Below are 22,227 nucleotides of genomic sequence, written 5' to 3' on the forward strand. Positions count from 1 at the left end.
TCTTAAAATTTAAATGGACATTTATTTTATAACAAAGGTATTAGAATACAAATGATTATCAATAAACACTAGTATCTTAGCTTAAGTTTTGGAATTCATAACATCATCTGTGAGAAATTAGTATTGAGGGCATGTACTTCAAGTGTAATGCCACTCTGTAAAATTGTCTCATTTTTGTCTACATTCCCCCTGGAAGCAGAACGTGGAATAAAAATTTGTGTAAGGTAATTTATTTGGAAGATGATCCTAGGGAGCAAGAGTGAGAACCACGGAAAGTAAAACAAAGAAGTTGGAATAACCAAAACAAAGGTGTATTATCAAGCTGCTCACTTCTGTGGGCAAATGGACTTGACCTCTCCAGGATCTTCTGAGGAGCAAATAGGATGTCTCTTAGAATTTTCCACCCCAGGCTGAAAGAAGTGTTTATAGGGTTCTCTCATCTGCGATCATTTGAGGGTCATCTGCACATGGAAGCCTGCCAAGTGGCATCTTGCTGGCATCCCATGCTGAGGTATCAGAGAAGCCCCAGGGCACACTTGAAGTGAGATGCTGTCAGCTGCAAAAGAGTGGAAGCCTCCACGACTGGGAATCTGAGGTGAGGCCAAAAGTACATGAACTGGGGAGCAAGAGCCATCTGATACACATGTCAATTGTAATATCACTAAGTTGTATGTTGCAATGATATGTACCTTAGAATTAACTGAGCATAAAGTGTTAATGAACAATGCCCTCTCAATTTTTGAATAATCTACTCTAGCTGGAGTTTTTTTTATACAGAATAACAATGCCCTACAGCAAAATAGGTGATAGAATTTAATGTTGTCAATTATTTTTCCAAAAACTTTGAAGTATATTCAGATATACTGTATGGGAAAAGAAAAATTTTTAACTTTTTTATTATGGAAAATTTTTAAGCATAATCTACAATAAATGTATATTACTGGCAAATAAAAGTTGAGAGACTAATTCAATAACACTCTTCTACCTCCAACATCCAGCTTTGATAAACATCAACTCAGGGCCCCTGAGGTGTTGTTTTATCTATACTTTCACCTCTTGACATTCAATTATTATAAAGCAAACCTCAGGCGTCATATCATCTCATACAAAAATATTTCAGTTAAGTATCTCTTACTTAAGGATCACTTAAAAATATATGACAAAAATATCACTAGCTTATCCAGAAAGAGTGAAAAACAAGTCCTTAATATCATCAAACTTCTTCTAGTCAGTGTTTAGATTTTTCTCATTATCTTGTATATCTTTCTTTTTTTCCAGTTGGTTGTTTGAAACATGATGTAAACATGGCTTACACATTGCATTTAGTTGGCATATCTCTTATATCCCTTCTAAAACTGTGGGTTCCCCTTTATTTTCTCTCTCATTTTCCCTGTGATTTATTTAGTTGAAGAAACTTGGTGATTTGTCCTGAAGAACTTCCCATATTCTGGATTTTGTTCAAAAGCATTTTTAAGTGTAAAATGTTCAAGACTTCAGAAGAAAAAGTCTAGGGTTACAGATTAAAGAAACAACTAACCTATGTCCACAGTTCTTTTTTCTATTCTTAGTCACTCAGATACCCATTTTGTAGCAGATGGTTTATTCATTTCAACAGTCATCAAAATCAATGCTGACTTCCAAGACATAAATGATTAACAGTGTTTGGAGATCCAAAATTCAGGAATGTATCCAGGCAAAGGTGTAGAGTATGAAAATAATATATATGCTCTATATAGATGTGTATATACAAAGGCATATATATGTTTATGTCATGTACATATATAGGTTTGATTATATACTTATTTAAACATATGGATTAAAGGCTTGTTTTAATTTTTCTTATGAAATTTACTAAGTTAATAAACGAAAACTTTGACTGAGCCTACATTTGTCCTAGTAAACAAGATAGAAGCATAAGCAAACCCATACATTCCAAACATCTTTTCCTGCAAAAGGGATTTCTTTCAACCCTAAAACACACACACACATATATATATATATATATATATTTTTTTCAGGCTTTGCCTGCATTATAACTATGATTGAATACAACTCTAATTTCTCTGACTTATGATAAACATTTTGTCCCCTCATAGCCTTGTTATGTTTCTATTCAAACTAAATAATGTACGTTATTGGCAAATAATGCATTTGCTTGAGTTATTCAGATTCGCAGAAGCAAGATACATTCATTTCTGCACTACTGAGCCTCCCAACTCATCTCCCTTCTCTCGTTTCCACCACCACCCCCAACTCATTCTCCCCATGGCAGACAATATGATCTCTTTATATTTATATATTTTTGTTAATTTTTTATTAGAGAAGTTGTAGGTTTACAGAAATATCATGCACAAAATATGTAAAATACAGAGTTCCCATTTACTACTCTATTCTTATCACCCTGCATTAGTGTGGTACATTGGTCATAATTCATGAAAGAACATTTTTATAATTGTATTGTTAACTGTAGTCTATCATTTATAATAGGGTTCACTATGTGGTATGGTCCTGTGTATTTTTTTAAGTTTTTACTCTAGAAACATATGAATGACATAAAATATCCCCTTTAACCACATTCACATATATAATTCAGTGCTGTTAATTACATTCACAATGTTGTGCTACCATCATCCATGACCAAAACTTCACAATCAACCCTAATAGAACCTCTGCCCAATTTAAGCTTTAACTCCCCATTTCCTACCCTCAACCCAGGTCCTGGTAACCTATATTGTAGATTCTGGCTCGATAAGTTTGTTTACTCTATTTCACTGAGATCATACAGTATTTGTCCTTTGGTGTCTGGCTTATTTCACCCGACATGATGTCTTCAAGTTTCATCCATGTTATTGCCGTGAACAATTCCTCCCACCTAGCAGAGCAATTCCTGGGTCATATGGTAATTCTGTACTCAGCCTTCTGAGGAACTGCCCAGCTGTTCTTCTACAGCAGTTGTACCATTTTACATTCCCATCAGAAATGAATGAATGTTCCTATTTTTCCACATCCTCTCCAGCATTTATAATTTTGTTGTTTTTTTTTTTAATAATAGCCATTCTAGTGGGAGTGAAATGGTATCTCATTGTGGCTTTTTTTTAATTGAGATTGTTCACATACCATACAATTATCCAAAGATCCAAAGTGTACAATCAATTGCCCCCAGTACCATCATACAGCTGTGCATCCATCACCACAATTAATTTTTTTTCAATTTTTAGAACATTTTCATCACTCCAGAAAAGAAATAAAGACAAAAAAAGGAAACTCAAATCCTGCCATACCCTTAATCATCCCCGCTACATTGTTGACTCATAGAATTGGTAGAGAACATTTGTTACTGTTGATGATAGAAAGTTAAAATACTACTGAATGCAGTATATACTTTGCAATAGGTATATTTTTTCCCTATATGCCCCTCTATTATTAACTTCTATTTACAGAGTCATACATTTGTTCTGGTTCATGAAAGAGATTTCTAATATTTGTACAGTTAATCATGGACATTGTCCACCACAAAGTTCACTGTTTTATACATTCCCATCTTTTAACCTCCAGTTTTCCTTCTGGTGATACAAGTGACTCTGAGCTTCCCCTTTCCACCACATTCATGCACAATTCAGCACTGTTAGTTATTCTCACAATGTGCTATTATCGCCTCTGTTCATTTCCAAACACTTAAGTTCACCCCAGTTGCACATTCTGCTCAGAAAAAGAAACCGCTCCCCATTCTTTAGCCTCATTCTATATGCTGGTAACTTATATTTTATGTCTATGAGTTTACATATTATAATTAGTTCATATCAGTGAGACCCTGCAATATTTGTCCTTATATGTCTGACTTATTTCACTCAATATAGTGCCCTCAAAGTTTCTTCATCAACCCTTTTTTTTTAAGATGGTTTTGTTCACACCATACATTCCATCCTAAGTAAACACTTGATAGCTCCCTGTATAGTCACGTATTTATGTATTCACCATCATCACCGCTATCTATATAAGGACATCTCCATTTCTTCCACAAAGGAGAAAGAGTCAAAGAAGGTAGAGAGAGAAAAGAAAAAGCAAAACGAAAGAGAAAAAACAAAACAAAAACAAAACAAAAAAACCATGATGGCTAGAAAGCACCAAAAGGAAAGATAGCATTAAACTAAAGTAGAATAAAGAGTCAGACAACATTACCAATGCTAAGAGCCATACCCCTTCCTTATGCCCCCCTCTTATATGCATTTAGCTTTGGTATATTGCCTTTGTTACATTAAAGGAAGCATAATACAATGTTTCTGTCAATTATAGTCTCTAGTTTGCATTGATTATATTTTCCCCCCAATACCTCCCTGTTTTTAACACCTTGCAAGGTTGACATTAATTTGTTCTCCCTCATGAAAAAACATATTTGTACCTTTTATCACAATTCTTGAGCACGTTAAGTTTCACTGAGTTATACAGTCCCAGTCTTTATCTTTCCTTTTTCCTTCTGGTGTCCTACATGCTCCTAACCTTCCTCTTCCAACCATATTCATAGTCATCTTTGTTCATTGTACTTATATTGCTGTGCTACCATCACCCAAAATTGTGTTCCAAACCTCTCACTCCTGTCTTTTCCTATCTGTCTGTAGTGCTCCCTTTAGTATTTCCTGTAGAGCAGGTTTCTTGTTCACAAACTCTGTCATTGTCTGTTTGTCAGAGAATATTTTAAACTCTTCCTCATGTTTGAAGGACAGTTTTGCCAGATATAGGATTCTTGGTTGGCAGTTTTTCTCTTTCAGTATCTTAAATATATCACATTGCTTCCTGCTTGCCTCCATGGTTTCTGCTGAGAAAGCCACACATAGTCTATCAGGCTTCCTTTGTATGTGATGGATGGCTTTTCTCTTGCTGCTTTCAGGATTCTCTCTTTGTCTTTGATGTTTGATAATCTGATTATCAAGTGTCTTGGTGTAGGCCTATTCTGTTTGGGGTATGCTGCGCTTCTTGAATCTGTAGTTTTATGTCTTTCATAAGAGATGGGAAATTTTCATTGATTATTTCCTCTATTATTGCTTCTGCCCCTTTTCCCTTCTCTTCTTCTGGGACACCCATGTCACATACATCCATGCATTTCTTGTTGTCATCAAATTCCCTGAGACGTTGCTCATATTTCTTCATTCTCCCCTATCCGTTCTTTTGTGTGTAGGTTTTCAGGTGTCCTGTTGTCCAGTTCCTGAGTGTTTTCTTCTGCCTCTTGAGATCTGCTGTTTTATGTCTCCATTGTGTCTTTCATCTCTTGTGTCGTGTCTTTCATTTCCATAGATTCTGCCAGTTGTTTTTTCGAACTTTTGATTTCTACCTTACATATGCCCAGTGTTTTCTTTATAGCCTTTATCTCTTTTGTCATATCTTCCCTAAACTTTTTGAATTGATTTAGCATTAGTTGTTTCAATTCCTGTATCTCAGTTGAAGTGTAAGTTTGTTCCTTTGACAGGGCCATAACTTTGTTTTTCTTAGTGTAGGTTGTAGTTTTCTGTTGTCTAGGCATCTGGTTTCCTTGGTTGCCCCAGTCAGGTTTTCCCAGACCAGAACAGGCTCAGGTCTCAGAAAGAGGAGGAAATATTCAGTATCTGGTTTCCCTGAGGGTGTGTCTTAGAAGATTGATGCACCCTTTGAGGCTTCAAGCCACTGTGCTTTTCCTAACCTGCTTAGCAGGTGGCGCCTGTCAGCCTGTAGCTCCTGACTGGTGTAAGGAGGCGTGACCTATGGCTGTTTTCCCCAGGCTCTGGGGTCTGGTTTTGAGTGGAAGGTGGGTAGTAGAGCTGGATACCACCTCTTTCCTCTTAGGCAAGATATCCGCCCCCCCAGGGAGATTTCATTTGCATTTAAATAAGTTCTTTGTTTCTCTGACTCTGTTATCTCTACCCTTGTCTGGGTCAGAGCACTGCAAGCTGAAAATGGCTGAGTCTCTGCTGAGCCGCTCAGATTGAGAGAGAGAAAAAGGGACAGAAAGCCCCTTTCAGGGTCAGTCCATGGCCCCCAGTTTCACCCATTGGCCAGAGATAGCACCCGGTCCTCTGGGCTCCCCCTCCTGAGACAGAGAAGTCCCCTCGCTCTTTAAGGTGAATCTTCACTAAAAGCCTCTGTCTGCTTGTTGGGGATTTGCAGCTTGTATTGAGCAGTCCATGTTTGCCAATTACAACCCCAGCTGGAGCTGGACTGAGGTTATATTCACTTATTCAGAGTGCTGCTCTCTAGCACAGTGAAGCTTTGCTGTTCAGGCTGCCATGGGGGAGGGAGCACAAATTTTTTATTTTGATGAGGTCCCATTTATCTATTTTTTTCCTTTTGTTTCTTGTTCTTTGGTATAAAATCTAAGAAACCATTGCCTAACACAAAAAATCCTGAAGAAGCTTCCCTGCACTTTCTTCTAGGCATTTTATAGTACTGATTCCTATATTTAGGTCTTTCATCCATTTTGAGTTCATTTTTGTTTATGGTGTGGGATCAGCATCTTCCTCCATTCTTTTAAATAGAGTTATCCAGTTCTCCCAGCATCATTTGTTGAAGAGACTATTCTTTCTCAATTGAGTGGACTTGGTGGCCTTATCAAAAATCAACTGGCTATAGATGTCAGGTTCTACTGCTGAATTCTCAATTTGATTCCAATGCATCCTTGTGTTAATACCATGCTGTTTTGATCACTGTAGCTTTGTAACGAATTTCAGTGTCAGGAAGGGTGAATCCAAGTTCATTCTTCTTTTCCCAAATGTTTTGGGCTCTTCAGGGGCACTTACCCTTCCAAATAAATTTGATGATTGGCTTTTCCATTTCTGCAAAGTAGACTGTTGGAATTTTGATTGGGATTGCATTGAATCTGTCAATCATTTTGCATGGAATTGACATCTTAGCAATATTTTATCTTCTACTCTATGAGAATGGAAAATCCTTCAATTTATTTAGATCTTTGATTTCTTTTAGCAAAGTTTTATACTTTTATGACCTTGGTTAAATTTATTCCTAGTTGTTTGATTCTTTTAGCTGTTATTGTAAACGGCATTTTTCCTTGATTTTCTCCTCAGATTGCCATTACTAATGTACAGAAACACTGCTGATTTTTGTGTGTTGATCTTGTGCCCTGCCACTTTGCTCAATTTGCTTTTTGCTCTAGAAGCTTTGTTGTAGATTTTTTGGGACTTTCTCTAATAGGATCACGTCATTTGCAAATAGTGAAAGTTTTACTTCTTCTTTTCCAATGTGGGTACCTTTTATTTCTTTTTCTTGTGTAACTGCTCTGACTAGAATTTCTGGCACAATTTTGAATAATAGTGGTGACAGTGGGCATCCTTGTCTTGTCCCAGATCTTAGAGGGAAAGCTTTCAGCCTTTCAACATTGACTATGATGTTAGCTGTGGGTTTTTCATATATTCCCATTATGATTTTGAGAAAGTTCCTTCTATTCCCAGTTTTCTAAGTGTTTTATATCAAGAAAGGGTGCTAGTTTTTGTCAGATGCCTTTTCTGCATCAATGGATATGATCAAGTGGTTTTTGTCCTTTTTTGTTATTGTTACTGTGGTGTTTTCCATTAATCAATTTTCCTTTGTTGAACCATTTTTGTATGCCTGGGATAAAACCCCCTTGATCGTGGTGTATAATTATTTTAATGTGCTGTTGGATTCAATTTGCAAGTATTTTGTTGAGGAATTTTGCATCTACATTCATGAGAGAACTTGGTCTGTAATTTTCTTTTCTTGTAGTATCTTTATCAGGTTTTCATATTAGGGTGATGTTTGGCCTCATAGAATGAGTTTGGTAGTGTTTCCTCCCATTCAAATTTTTGGAAGAGTTTGAACAGGATTGGTATTAATTCTTCTTGGAATGATTGGTAAAATTTACCTGTGAAACCATCAGGCCTTGGGCTTTTAATTGTTGGCAGGTTTTTGATGACTGATACAATATCTTTACTTGTAATTGATCTGTTGAAATGTTCTATTTCTTCTAGGGTCTGTGTATGTTGTTTGTCTGTTTCTAAGAATATGTCTGTTTCATATAGGTTGTTGGCATGCAGTTGTTCACAGTATCCTCTTATGATCGTTTTTTTTCTCTGGGTCAGTAGTAACGTCCCCCCTCTCATTTCTGACTCTATTTATTTGTGTCTTTCCTCTTTCTTCGTCAGTCTTACTAAAGGTTTGTCAATTATATTGATCTTTTCAAAGTACCAACTTTTGGTTTTGTTAATGCTCTCTGTTGTATAAGTCTCAATTTCATTTAATTCTGCTCTAATCTTTGTTATTTCTTTACTTCTGCTTGTTTTGTGATTAGTTTTCTGTTCCTCTTCTAGTTCCTCCACATGTGCAGTTGGGTCTTTGATTTTGGCTCTCCTTTTTTAGATGTAAGCATTTAGTGCTATAAATTTCCCTCTCAGAACTGCCTTCGCTTCCATCCCATAAATTTTGATATATTGTGTTCTTGTTTTCTTTCATTGCAAGATATTTCCTGATCTTCTTTGTAGTTTTTTCTTTGACCCATTGATCATTTAAGAGTGTGTTATTTAACTTCCATATATTTTTGGATTTTCCAGCACTTTGCCTGTTACTGATATCCAGCTTCATTCCATTGTAGTCAAAGAAGATGTTCTGTATAATTTTAATCTTTAAAAATTTGTTTAGACTTGTTTTGTGACCCAACATGTGGTCTAACCTGGAGAATGATCATATGCACTTGAGAGAAATGTATATTCTGCTGTTTTGGGGGTGCAATTTGCTGTATGTGTCTATTAGGTCTAGTTCACTTATCATATTATTCAAACTCTCTTCTTTGTTACTGATTTTCTGTCCAGATGTTCTATCTATTGATAAGAGTGGTGTATTGAAACCTCTGTCTATTATTGTAGAAGTGTCTATTTCTCCCTTAAGTTTTGCTAGTGTTTGCCTCATGTATTTTGGGGTACCATGGTTAGTTGCATAAATATTTATGATTGTTATTTCTTCTTGGTGGATTACTCCTTTTATTAATATATAGTGTCCTTCTTTGTTTCTTATTCCAGCTTTTGACTTAAGATCTATTTTTTCTGATATTAGCATAGGTTCCCCAGCTTTCTTTTGGTAATTATTTGCATGAATTATCTTTCTCCACCCTTTTGCTTTCAACCTATTTATTTCTTTGGGTCTAAGGTGAGTTTCTTGCAAAAGATAGTTGGATATGCTTTTTTATCCATTCTGCCAATCTGTGTCTGTTGATTGGGAAGTTTAATCCATTAATATTCAGTGTTATTATTTTAAAGGTAGTGCTTACTTCAGCAATTTTGTCCTTTGGTTTTTATGTGTCATATCTTTTTTGACTCTCTTTTCCTTTATTGCAGCCTTCTTTTCTGTATAATTGATCTTGTTTGATGTATTTGCCTGATTCCTTTCTCATTTCTCTTTCCATATATTTAAAAAATACTTTATTTGTGGTTACCCTTGGGCTTGTGTTACACAATCTATGTATATAACCTACTAATAATTTGAAAAGACACTAACTTAGCTTCATTAACGTACACATTCTCTCCTTCCATATTCCTCTTTATCCCCTTTTATTTTTTTTTGTTTTGTTTTTGTTTTTGTTTTTGTTTTTTGTCCCACTTTACCTCTATATTTTGCATGTTCATTATCAAGAAATAGGATCTTTTCTTATTCTGTTGTATTCTGACTTTTATAGAAAGTAAACAGCAAAGTTATATGTTAAGGATACAGTACTTTTGGATTTTGCATTTGCCCATTTAATTACCTTTACTGAAGCTCTTCACTTCTTTACACTGATCCAAGATACTTTCTCCTGCTTTTTCCTTTCAACCTGAAGAACTCCCTTTAGTGGTTCTTGTAGGCAGATCTGTTGACTGACTCTCTTAGATTCTGTCAATTTGTGAATGTTTTAAAATGGCACTAATTTTTGAAGGACAGTTTTTCTGGGTAAAGAAATTTTGCCTGGCAGTTATTCTTTTTCAGTACCTTAAATATATCATACCACTGCCTTCTCACCTCCATGGTTTCTGATGAGAAATCAGCACTTAGTCTTACTGAGAATCCCTTAAATGTGATATAACCCATTTCTCTTGCTGCTTTCAGAATCTCTCTTTATCATTGGCATTTGACATTCTGATTAGTATGTGCCATGGAGTGGGTCTATTAGGGTTTATTCTGTTTAGAGAATGTTGTACTTCTTGGACATGTATATTTACATCTTTTATAAGAGTTGGGACATTTTTAGCCATTTTTTCCTCCCAGATTCTTTTTGTCCTGTTTCCCTTCTCTTCTCCTTCTGGGACACCCATGATGCATATGTTTGTGCACTTCATGCTGTCACTCAAGTCCCTGAAACTCTGCTCAGTATTTTCTATTCTTTTCTCTATCTGTTCCTCTGATTGTATGACTTTGTTTGTCTTCTCATTTGCTGATTCCTTCTTCTGCTTTTTCAAATCTGCTGTTGTATACCTCTCGTGTATTTTAATCTCCATTATTGTGCCTTTCATACACATAATTTCTAGTTATGCTTTTTTTAAAGGTTTCAATAATTGTTTATGCTCACATATTGTCTTTTTAATATCCTTTAGGTCTATATCCACAATTAGTTTATTTATATCTATATTTTCCTTCATCTCCTTGAATTGATTTAGAAGATTTGAAATTCTTTGATTAGTTTTCCTAAAATGTGTCTCCTCTTCTCCTCTGAAGTTTTAATTTGTTCCCTTGTCTGTGCTGTATCTTCCTGTTTCTTGGTATAGCTTGTAACTTTTTTCTGATATCTAGGTATATGATTATTTTGATGTGCTCACTCTGAAGGTCAGTTTCACCCTCTTGCCTAGGGTTTTATTGTAGATTGGCTTTGTGTTAAGGCTCTTCTTTGATGCTTGGTTCAACGTATTTTAGACCCTTATTGTAGCCCATGTTTAACTGCTTAGTTTTTCTCAGGTCTTCTGCACATGATTTTTGCCCTGGATGTGCGGTACAATTTTATGGATGCCCTTTTATATGCAATTGTTTCACCTCCAGGAGAAACCTTCCATTACTTCTCTGGAAATCTTGATTTGATCTGTTTGTTTCATGCAGAATTTTCTCTCCAGATCCTATGATTTGTTTAAATTCTCTCCTTCACTTAGTGCCCCCTTTTCATTACAAGTTTCAGATCTGGGACCTATCCTGTCTTACAGCAGTTCAGTTTCTCCCCATTTTTTTTGGTGAGGCTTTCTGCCTCCAATTTCTTCCCTTCTGGGGTATCCTGCCCACAAGAGCCAGATGGGGTCAATCCAGCAAGGTCCGTTTTGTGTTTAGGTGGTCTAGCAAACAGATTGAGTGTGTGCACCTCTTGCCAACAGTTCTTCCATGGCCTATTTTATTTCCTGGGGGCCCTATTGAATGCAGTGCTCCTCAGCCACTTGTTTAATGCATTGGATTTTTGTGGACTTGGGTTCCTGTGCCTGGATCTGTGTGGAGTTCTAACTTGTGGCTGTGAGTGGCTCCATGCTCTGCATCTATGACAGGAAGGACTTGAGCCATGCTGCCTCTCTGTGACACTTAAGCTGAATGGGACTGACTGGTGGGTCCAGGATGTAAATCTCCTACCTGTTTTAGGTATCCTTTTCTCTTTTTCTTCAATTCAGCATTTGTGAAGTCCTTCTCCCGTCTCTATTGGAGTTCCAAGCAAGTGGGATTTCTCAGTGCATATCTTATGCCACCATGCTGATGATGCCCTTTAGATTTGTTTTTGGTTAGAAGCATAAGCATTTTTTAAAATGTTATAAATACAGAGGTAAAATTCAGAAGGAAAAACAGTTGAAATGATTGATAGCGCTTATTTAGAGTGGGAATCAGGGTATGGAGGGGTGAGAGTAGAAAACTGATGATTTTTTTCTAATTGTTATATCATTTTTTGCAATACCATTTGACATTTTAAAGTATGCAAACATGTAAATGAATTATTTGATAAAATAACTTTTTAACTGATTCATTCCTGAGGAGAATGCTCACTACCATCCAGCCACTAGATCTTGGGGCTGCTGTGGAATTACCTTTCCCAAGGCCTGCTTCTTTTGCTTTTCCTTATATTATTAGGCTTCCAAAGTTTTTTCAATTAATTTCTTTTGGTTGGGGTCTATTTCATTTGTTTGCAACCAAAGAATTCTGACTAATACATCTGTGTGAAATGCACATTCCTTTCTTACCTACAGCTCCCCAGTAGATCCTGAGTGCCTACAGAGCAGTCAGAGGCCTTGGCTGGTCATGCAAAGTCCTCTAGTCCAGTTCCCTCTTTCACCCTCAGCTCTTCCCCCAGGACTGTTATCTCTAGGGTTCTTGATCTGCTGATAATAGCTGGGTTTGCTAGGCTCTTCCCTTTGTCTAGAGCATATGTCCCTCCTTTCTTCCTTTGGTGAATTCTTACTTACAATTCTTGTTTTTATTTATGTTATTTTGGGCATCACCTCCTCCAAGAAAACACCACTGAACCCTTCATTTGTGCTTTTGTAAAACACTATATATTCATTTATTTATTGCCTATCATTAAAGGGTGTTTTATCTCTTTATGTATCTGTCTTCTCCAGTAGACTGAGTTCCTTGAGAGCAAAGCCTGGTTTATTTTTATATCTCCAATACCTTGCACATTGCCTCTCACCCAAAACAACAAAAGTTTTGTGTACTGAAATGGGTATTTATGAATCATGAAAAGGAAAAAATTAGTACCACATAACTGACTTAAGCATTTAAAGCATTCAAAATTTTTTTACAATTTATATCCCAAAAGTTGCTTTTAAAGACAAGAATGCTAAGTGTTAATCCTCAAAAGCTGAGACAATGTCCTATATAAGATGGTTGTTCTCTAATGGCAGTGTAAATTCATATTTAGCTTATTTTGAGGAAACCATCAGACTCTCCTCAGTTGTACTGCATGACCAGATGGCAACATCAATATGATCTTTTCTAATGATGTTCATCAGATCATGTTTAAAGTCTCCCAGTGTCTTCACATTGCATAAAAACTAAAATCTAAGTGCCTAAGGAATTGGTCTCTGCCTATTTTTTCTGACATAGCTCTGGCCACTTTCCTTGCTCTTTCCAAATATCTGAAGTCTATCCCTCCAACTACCTGTTATCACATTAGCCTATTTATTTCTTCGTAATACTTATCACTATCTGAAATCTTCTTGTTTGTGTAATTATTTGCTTGCCTCTCCTATCTCAGATAGAGGCTCCAAAAAGGAAGGATCCTGCCTACTTTTTTAATGATATATCCTCAGCACTTAAAACATTGCAGGGGCTAAATAAAAAATCATTGTATTGTATTGAATTAAGTGTACTCAGAAATGAAGTATAAAGTTAAACTTTTGGAGTCACATCACCAGAAAGCACAAAGCACTTACCAAGGAAATAGGCAAAATGAGGCCATTACCCAGGATCAATCATTTTTTTTTTCCCAAAATGAAAACATCACCAGCCTCCTTTCTCCCAAGATTCAAATTAGTCTCTGCTTACATGTCACCTCTTTAATATGGGCTCCACTGACCACCCTATTTAAAATATAACTCCCCACCCCACCCCACCCCAGTATTCCTATGTACTTCTTCCTTACTCGGTTGTTCCTTAGCACTTATACCTATAATACACTTACTAATACTGCTTTTCCTAGTGCATTTCTCCTTCCTAATAGAGATTTTGTCATTGAGGTGCTTCAGAATCTAGAATAGTGCCTGACACAGTAAGTGTTCAATAGATATTTATGGTTGGCAGAATGAGAAGTGCTGCTTTGCCTATCTGTTTCTGGTGTGTTTGCCCAAGACCTATGGCATTGGAACTTTATTTGTAAAAGAAATGTAAAAGAAAACTAAAGGTTAGAGAAAAGAGCACCAGAGTCAATAAGGTGTGTCTATTGCACAGTGTTTTTTTTCGGGCTCTGCCTAACTTTGCTCAACACTTCGAGGTTTATTGGTCCTTGCCTACTAAAAATCCTGTTGGATTGGATGAACCCTGAGGGACAATGCTAGTCCTGAATTCTTGCCTTGACTAACATTGAGGTTGCTCTTTCAGCTGTGCACTTGGTAGTCAGAGCATGGTTTCCAGTCAGGTGCAATGCATTCCCTTCTCCTACAGGGACTTTTTTGCCATACCAACATGAAAGGCCTCCAAACAATTCAGACCAACCTTCGTCTTAATGGACTCTGAAGTTCACTCCTCTGTTTATGATGTGTAACAATTGAAATGGGAGATATAAAGTTTGCAGCTATTATGTAATCAAAACCATTTGTGTTTTCCCAGAGAGGAAGAAGGAGGCAAGAAGGGGGTAGGGAGACAGGGAGGAGGAAGAAAAGGAAAAATCCCAGAGTTGGAAGCTTAGAGTCTGTGCAGTGAGCAGGAAGTTGAAACTCATCCAGCTGTCACACAACAACAAAAGAAAAATGCTTTGTGCATTCAATCATTATTAAATGTTCTTCATGTCTATTTCCCACGTTATTTGCCAGTATATGTTGGTTTTCAAATGCTAACATTTTAACAGCAGGAGAAATATTTGCTTTTAAGATAAAAGCTATTTCATTTTTGAAGGCCATAAAAACAAAAATTCATGTGGTGAAAGAGAAAAAGAATGTAATACCCTCACCTACAAGCAGAATGCTTAAATTTACAGAAACCAAAGAGACCTCTATTGCTCATTATTGTGAAAGTTACTTTCTAAATAAAGGACCACTCTGGGCTAAGCCAGTGGTATGCAAGTGCCACAAATATATTTTGAGAAAAAAGTGTCTAATATCCAATGATGCTGTAGAATTGGACAGGACTTCAAAGCAAGTAGGTGATTGCCCATTGGCTGCCAGCATATGGCTCTCCCTCCTCCGAAACCAAATTGAGAGATGGAAGAATTTTGGAAGTAAAAGTCTTTGTGGACATTTTTCCTCTTTTAGCTCTGAACAGGGAAATCTCAATTGGAATTGAATCATTAAATTTATGAATCTTAGTAGTGTGGAATGCCAGGACTAGAAAATACTGAAGAAAGCAAATTTCCAGCTCTCTATTTTACAGATAAGAAAATTGGAGCACAGAGAAATGCTGCAACTTCCCCCCAAGGTCATGTATCTATTCAGTATCTGAAAATGAACTTTAAATGTAGGTATTCTGATTGTAACCTAGTCATTTTTTTTCTCCTTTTTAGTCATCTAAGTGCCCCCTTGCTGCCCTTTGAAATTTTAAAAAAGGATTCTCTTTCCCTCTCAGGAGGAGACATTCATATATCACTCTTCAGTCCATTTACTTAATTCTACAAAAGGCCATCTTGAGAACATGTTTTATATAGCCCAGGTCAACAGGGACATAAATTTGATCTCTCATAAATAGAAATAATTTTTAATGGATACTTAAAATGCAACAGAATTCTGATGCAGCTTTTTCACAGGAGGGAGTTCCCAAATCCCTACTGATGGTGCCAATTCTTCTTGGATTTAAGGCTTTTTTTTACTTCACACAGAATGGGTATTGCACTGTGAATCCTGAGCAATGAGATTGAAATGAGCTTCCTAGTTCTGCAGAATGTAAAACTGAGGTTTGTATTTGAATAATAGCTTGTAGACTTTTTCTATAAGTTGCAGACAAGTGACTGAGCATGGTATACCCAGAATGGATCCAATTGCATATCATGTGAATTGCTTTCTTTCATGATTAGTTGGTTAACAGCAAAAGCAGCATGCTGTCCTGGCATGAGCAATAGATTCAATGATAAAAGACCAGAAAACTAGTCCAATCCTGAGAGGGACAAGTTACTTAACCATGCTTAACTTCTGTTTTTCTCATCTGTAAAACAGGGATAATAATGCAATTTTAGCTATTTCCTGGAGTTACTATGCAATGTAAGCAAAATATTCTGCAAACCACATTGTGAATTTGGAAAGACTTCAATCCCCAGTCAACCCATTTCTTCATTTTTAAAAGTTTGATTGATCGATTGATTGACTGATTTATTTTTACTCTCTGCTTACAATGCAAGGCTTAGCTCAGGGTAAGAAACAAGTCCTGCTCATTTCTGCATTGCCCAGGCTGCCTGACAGGGTGCTGGGCCCTCAGTACTTAAGAAACATGGAATAATAAATAACTGAACAAGGTATCTATTTGTTTCCTCTTCATCCTCTTAATCCATGCTGACTTTTCCCTGATCTGGCAGTTTGCCATCCAGTTTCCCTGATCTGGCAGTTTGCCAGGCGTTAACAAGCATACTACCCTAAGGCACAAAGTGCAAGAAAGGTGCAAAACAAAACAGTACCTGGGCTGTAGGTGGGATGTCAGGTGTTAGAGAGTAGGCAGGGGCCTGAAATTATATGAGCTAAAACCATGTGGGCTTCCCGCTCCTCAGTGAAGCGTGGAACAAATTTTCTTCCGTAATCTCCCTGTTACACTTCCTTCTCCCCTTCCAATCTTCCTAGGAGCTGTCTTTTACCTGACCCTTACTGCCTTATTTTGCCAGGTCACCCTCCCTCCAGTCCAGTCCAGTTATCCTCTTTAGTGCTCTCTTTTGATATTTCTGTCTTAGCTCCATATCCAACACCTTTTTGGCTTCAGATCAAAATTGCTCTCCAAGAAGCCTCAATAACCTTGACACTTTCATTGTCATCTTTTTGTTGCCCTTAGTCTCTGATTAACATGCTTTTGTTTTTCCAGGCTCCTGAGCTGCGCACTCTGCTAAGTTCCGCTGAACTTAATGTCTTCTGTTAATACGTACCAAATTCTTGACATTTTCTTTTCTCTTACTTTATTTTTTAAAATTAGAAATACATCCACCATGACATACGGAAATCAACATACTTCATTCCTGTAAACTCTTGACCATAGGCACATGTGCAGTTTTAAAGAATAATAATAACACGAACACTTGTCTGTACACCATCATACTTAAGAAGTAGAATGTTTTCAATATATTGGAAACTTTTGTAGGTTCCTCCTGATTATATCTGCCTCCCTACCCCTTCAAAATGTTTGTTTTCCTTTGCTTTCCTTTATAATTTTACCACATGTATATATATATACCCTCATGATACATTGTTTAGTTTCATTTTTGTTGAGTTTTCTGAACACCACTCCATCGTGTATATAGCCTTTTGAAACTTGCTTTTTAGCTCACTATTTATTTGAAATTAATCCGAACTAATGCGTGTTCCTTAATTAATTTTTATTGCTCTAAGGAACTCCACCATATGAGTAGATCACAATTTAGTTATCCTCTTTACTATTGATTGACAGACATTTGGGTTATTTCAAGTTATTTACGCTTACAAAAATTGCTCTTATGACCATGTTTATGCATGTCTCCTTTATTTATGAGTTTCTCTACAGTGTAAAACTAAGAGTAAAATTGCTATGTCATAAATATTTTCAACAGTACTAGGTAATGTAAAATTATTTCCTAGAATGGTCATACCAATTTATACTCCCACTGCTCCACATCTCACCAACCCTTGGATTTGTCCAACTTTTTCGATTTTGTTGTTGTTGCTAATATGGGTGTGTGAGTGAAATTTATCTTATTTTTGGTGTTAATTTGCATTTCGTAGTTACTAATGAAGGTGAAATTTTTTTTTATAGGCCATTCCTATTTCCTCCTCTGATATACGCCTGTTCTTGCATTTTGCCCACTTTTTTTAAATTGGATTTTCTGTTCTTTTCTTGTTGATTTGTAGTTCTTTACATATTCTAGATACCAAATTTTTGTACATGATGTATTGCAAATATCCTTTACCAGTATGTGACTTGTCTTTTTACTTTCTTTATGGTATTTTTTGATGATCAGAAATTCCTAATTTTAATGTAGTTACATTTATCTTTTTTTCTTATGATTTGCATTTCTTATATTTTAAGAAATCTTTCTCTAACCAGAATAAATATATTCTGCTATTTTTTATAAAATTATAAAATTCTGCTTTCAATGTTTGAGTTCTCAATCCATGTGGCTTTTGTGTGAATGTGTAGTATGAGATGGCATCTCATTTCATTTTTTTCCTATGAATAACTAAATGAGCCAGTACCATTTATTGAAAAGTCAGATCTTTCCTTACTCATCTGCAATGATAGCTTTGTCATACAGCAATCTTCCATATTTTGATGAGTTTATTTGGGGCTCTCTTTTTTCATTCCACATTCATATCTATCCCTGTACCACTTATCATTTTCTCTGAATTATTAGAGCTTTAATATTAAGGATAGATAACTTCTCGGGAGCATCCTTTCAACACGATTCTTCTTCAAGAACATCTGAGCTACAACTGGCCTCATAAAATGAGCTGGGGCATTCTTTCTCTTTTCTTTTTTCTGAAAAAGTTTTGTTTTTGATAGAACTTGTAAAATGTCTTGATCTGGTGCTTTATTTGTGAGAAGATTTTAACCACTTACTCATTTTCTTTAATAATGAAATATCATTTGGGATTTTAATTTTTTCTAAGTCAGTTTTGGTGAGTTATATTTCTCCAATAATTTGTGCACTTTACCTTACACCTCAAATTGATTGGCATGAACATTTAACAATATTCTCTTATTTTCTTTGTGCCTTATATCTTTTTTCTTGACCAGTCTTGCTAAAAGTAGATCAATTTATTGGCTTGTGGGAGACCAATTCTATACTCCTTTTGATCCTCTTTGTGCCTTAGTTTTCCATTTCATTAACTGTTCATTCTCCATGAAGTAAGACATTTATTTCTGATATTGTCCTGACCCTTTAGCAAAAAACTTCATATATGAGTACACAGTTCACTGGTCCATCTTATGGGGCTAAAGGGACAGGGTAGCAGTGTTGAGTAATTCTACCCTAACCCCTTCTTAACTTTAGCAGAGGAGGTCAATTGGGAAGAAAGTGGCTTTGGATCCAGTGGGGTGGGTGGTATGTGGTATTAGGAATACCCATGACCTCAGAGGAAAATACTGAGGAAGACGCATCTCTGACCATCCTAATCATATTCACCACTCACTCAATAATAAGAATTTTCCTTCTTGTTTTTTTAAATTGCATGCTGGTGAATTTCCAAATATGCTATTCTATACTTGGGTGAGAGAGAGACCCTTTTACCACTGATTAAATATTTTGAGAGGATGGGGTATTAGTGAGGGAAGACAAGGAGATCAGGTTGGTTGCGGGTAGAATTGACCCTTGAAATAAATATACTTGACTATGAACTAAAATGAAAGAATGAAAAAGGGAAGAAATATTGGCAATTATTTACATTTATGTGACAGTTTATAGTTTTCTTTTTAAAGCATCTTAGTAAACAAACCTTCATTTGATGTTTTGACAGCCCCAATCTCGGTAAATTGGGCAGGGTAGGTATTCTGGAGGGTGATGATTGAGAAGCAAGTGTTCCTTTGGGAAAGGAAGTCATCGGCTTCACTGAAGACAGCCTTGATAATGATACAACTGATAATAGATTTTTAAAAAACTTTTTGTTGAATTTCTGTGATGCACAGAGTGTCTGGAACATATTTTGAGGTGAACTTAATTAAGAAATTGGTTGTTTCTATTGGCATGACCTTCCTGGGAGTTGTTACTATTCACATTGATTTGTTTTGCGGGACCTAAGAAATAATATACATCTTTTACTTAACACATCTCCCTAGTGAGGCACTTTCCAGCATATGCCATTGAATTTGTTAACTGAAGGCATATCTTTATGTCTTTCGTATCCCTGAGAGCTGGCATTAAAGACAAAATAAATATGCTTCAGGAAAGATAACATTTTCCACAACAAATGTGAGAGCAAAGAAACTGCTGACATGTTATTAAAGTGAATGTTCCAGGTTGGCCCGGCACCCAGAAAATGCAGATGTGTATCCAGATGAAAACCTCTAGAGCCTGTAAAATAAAATTTGTATTGGACATTTTACAAGATTTCTGGCATTTTCTGCTTGACAAGAAGTATGCGTGAGAGCCCCCATCTCATGATATTTGGGCAGTTTTTCTCCCTGTTCTGGTTACAGCCAAAAAGTGCAGAGGGGCACAATACAAAAAAAAAAGGGAAAAAGGAAAAATAAAAATAAAAATAAATCTAAATGGGAAGTTTAGTAACCTATTTTTGACCTTTAAGACTAAAAACAGTGTGTCTGAGTTAGGATTTGGGATGCCGGGGTCATCTTTCTGCTTCCTAAGTTATTTTTACTAGTTGTGAATAAACTGAGGATTCCTTAACTATTGAAAATATTTTTTTTTAAATGCAGAAGGCCTTAGTTTAATTCCTTGATTGTATTTTTCCTCAGTGGAAAAGTAGTTGACTAAAGTATTTAAAAATCTTAACATTTAGTGACATTTTTTATGTATGGGCTAATCCCAATCAGAAAGTCAGTTTCAACCTAGGAATCTGTGATTTTAATGTTTATTGAGAATCAAAAATACATGAGCCAGTGTCCAAAAACTAAGAATTTGGCCTTGTGCCTACTGTGGGGGATATGATCATCAAGTCAATTAAGTCCTTGATTAAAGCATCTTTCTGTATATTTAATCAGTAAGATTTTAAAAAGTAAATTTAGCTTGGGGAAAATTGTTTTGAGATTTTCTATTGTTCATTTGTTTTTGTAACATTGAGATTGTTTTTATGAACTTGTTTGGAACTCAAAAGGCTTCGAAAGTTGCAATGGCATTTAATCCATAAATCTAACAAATCATGTACTGATTTTCTGATAATCAGCCACTGCTATTCTCTCCTTGGAGCCAGGAGGATGTGTGGATGTTGGTGAGTTGCTCAAAGAACTGAGTCTGTTGGAGGCAGCAGGACTCAGATCCTATGTATGCAGGGCAGACCTGGGTCACAACAGAAATCAGGACAAAAAAAAAAAAAAAAAATGGAATTACAGCTCATCAAGCAACAATAGCAGACTGAAAGTGTTATTCAGATATTGAGAACGCAATCTATGTGGGCCCTTTCCAGTCTGGCTTCTAGCTCTCTTGATTTCATACCCTTAAAATTTGATCTGAAAACATCTGTGCTAAAAAGTCATCAACGTGGGTGAAATTCGAAGCATCACATTGAGTTAATATCCATGTGCACATGATTCTGGTACAATATCAGTGCACAAATATATTTTCAGGAATGTTTTGGAAGCAGAATATTTGAAATATTTGTTTCTACAGGCCAAAAGTAATATTTTAACAATTTTCATTACAAATAAATATAGTGATTGTGAAAATGTGCATATGTTTTGTTAAGCTTACTCAACCCAGCATTTAATGAGAGCCACCCAAGAAAACTGATTTAATATGCTTCATAATCACGCCATATTTAGGACCCCAAACTATTTTACCCTGCATGGTCATTTACCTTGCTCACCAGATGTGTTGCTAAATGATTTTGACTGTTGCTTTCATTCAAGTCCACTCTTTAAAAGTACAGATTTGCACCACTGAGTAGATAACCAAAGAATACTTTAGAGGTCATTATGGCAACACAAAAGGAATACTCCCCCAAAATGTTTGGTCTGAGAAGCTACAATGTCATTGGAATAAATATGTTGTCTCCTGAAGCAACTGCTTTCTTAAAATGTAAAATGAGTAGTGTTTCCTTCAAACATGCCAAATCTTAGACATTTAGATCAGTTGTTTTCAACTACAATGTGCATAGAGTCATTTAGGAATCTTATTAAAATAAATATGCACATTCCCTGGGAGCTAAGTCCCAAATGATTCGATGGGTCTAGGGTAGGGATCAAGAGTCTGTATTTTTAACAAGCTCACCAAGGGGTTCTGATACATGTGATCAACAGGCTGTTTTCTAAGAAACACTGATCTGGACACATTACTACATAGACACACACTATACACCCAGGAATGTAACTTTACCAGCCCAGGCTTTCTTTTCTTAAACTATCTTGACATAACTTAATACTATGTTTGGGCTCTCACAGTTGTTTTCAGTTTCAACCCTAGTATGATAGCTTAACTTTTCACTCTGACTTTAAGCCAGTAATTCTTACTGAATCACAAATGAAATCCCTCAGACTCAGAATTGTAATCTCTCCTTAGGCACCAGGACCACAGGCTGATAGTTTTGTCTGTTCTTAGATTTGTTGCGTATCCCTTGGGAAGGAAGCATGGTTTCACATGAGACCAAAATGTATAGGACGAAGTTCCAGCTTTGAGGACATTCAAGATAGGGGGAAGAGGTGTGCATACAAGTAACTGAATCGTGATATAACATAAAAGTCAATGAACAGCAGAATATCATTTCTTAAATCATTTTTCACACATCATTCATGTCCCCTGAGATATTAATAGAT

This window comes from Choloepus didactylus, chromosome 2, assembly GCF_015220235.1.
Source record: "Choloepus didactylus isolate mChoDid1 chromosome 2, mChoDid1.pri, whole genome shotgun sequence".
In the NCBI taxonomy this organism is placed as follows: Eukaryota; Metazoa; Chordata; class Mammalia; order Pilosa; family Megalonychidae; genus Choloepus; species Choloepus didactylus.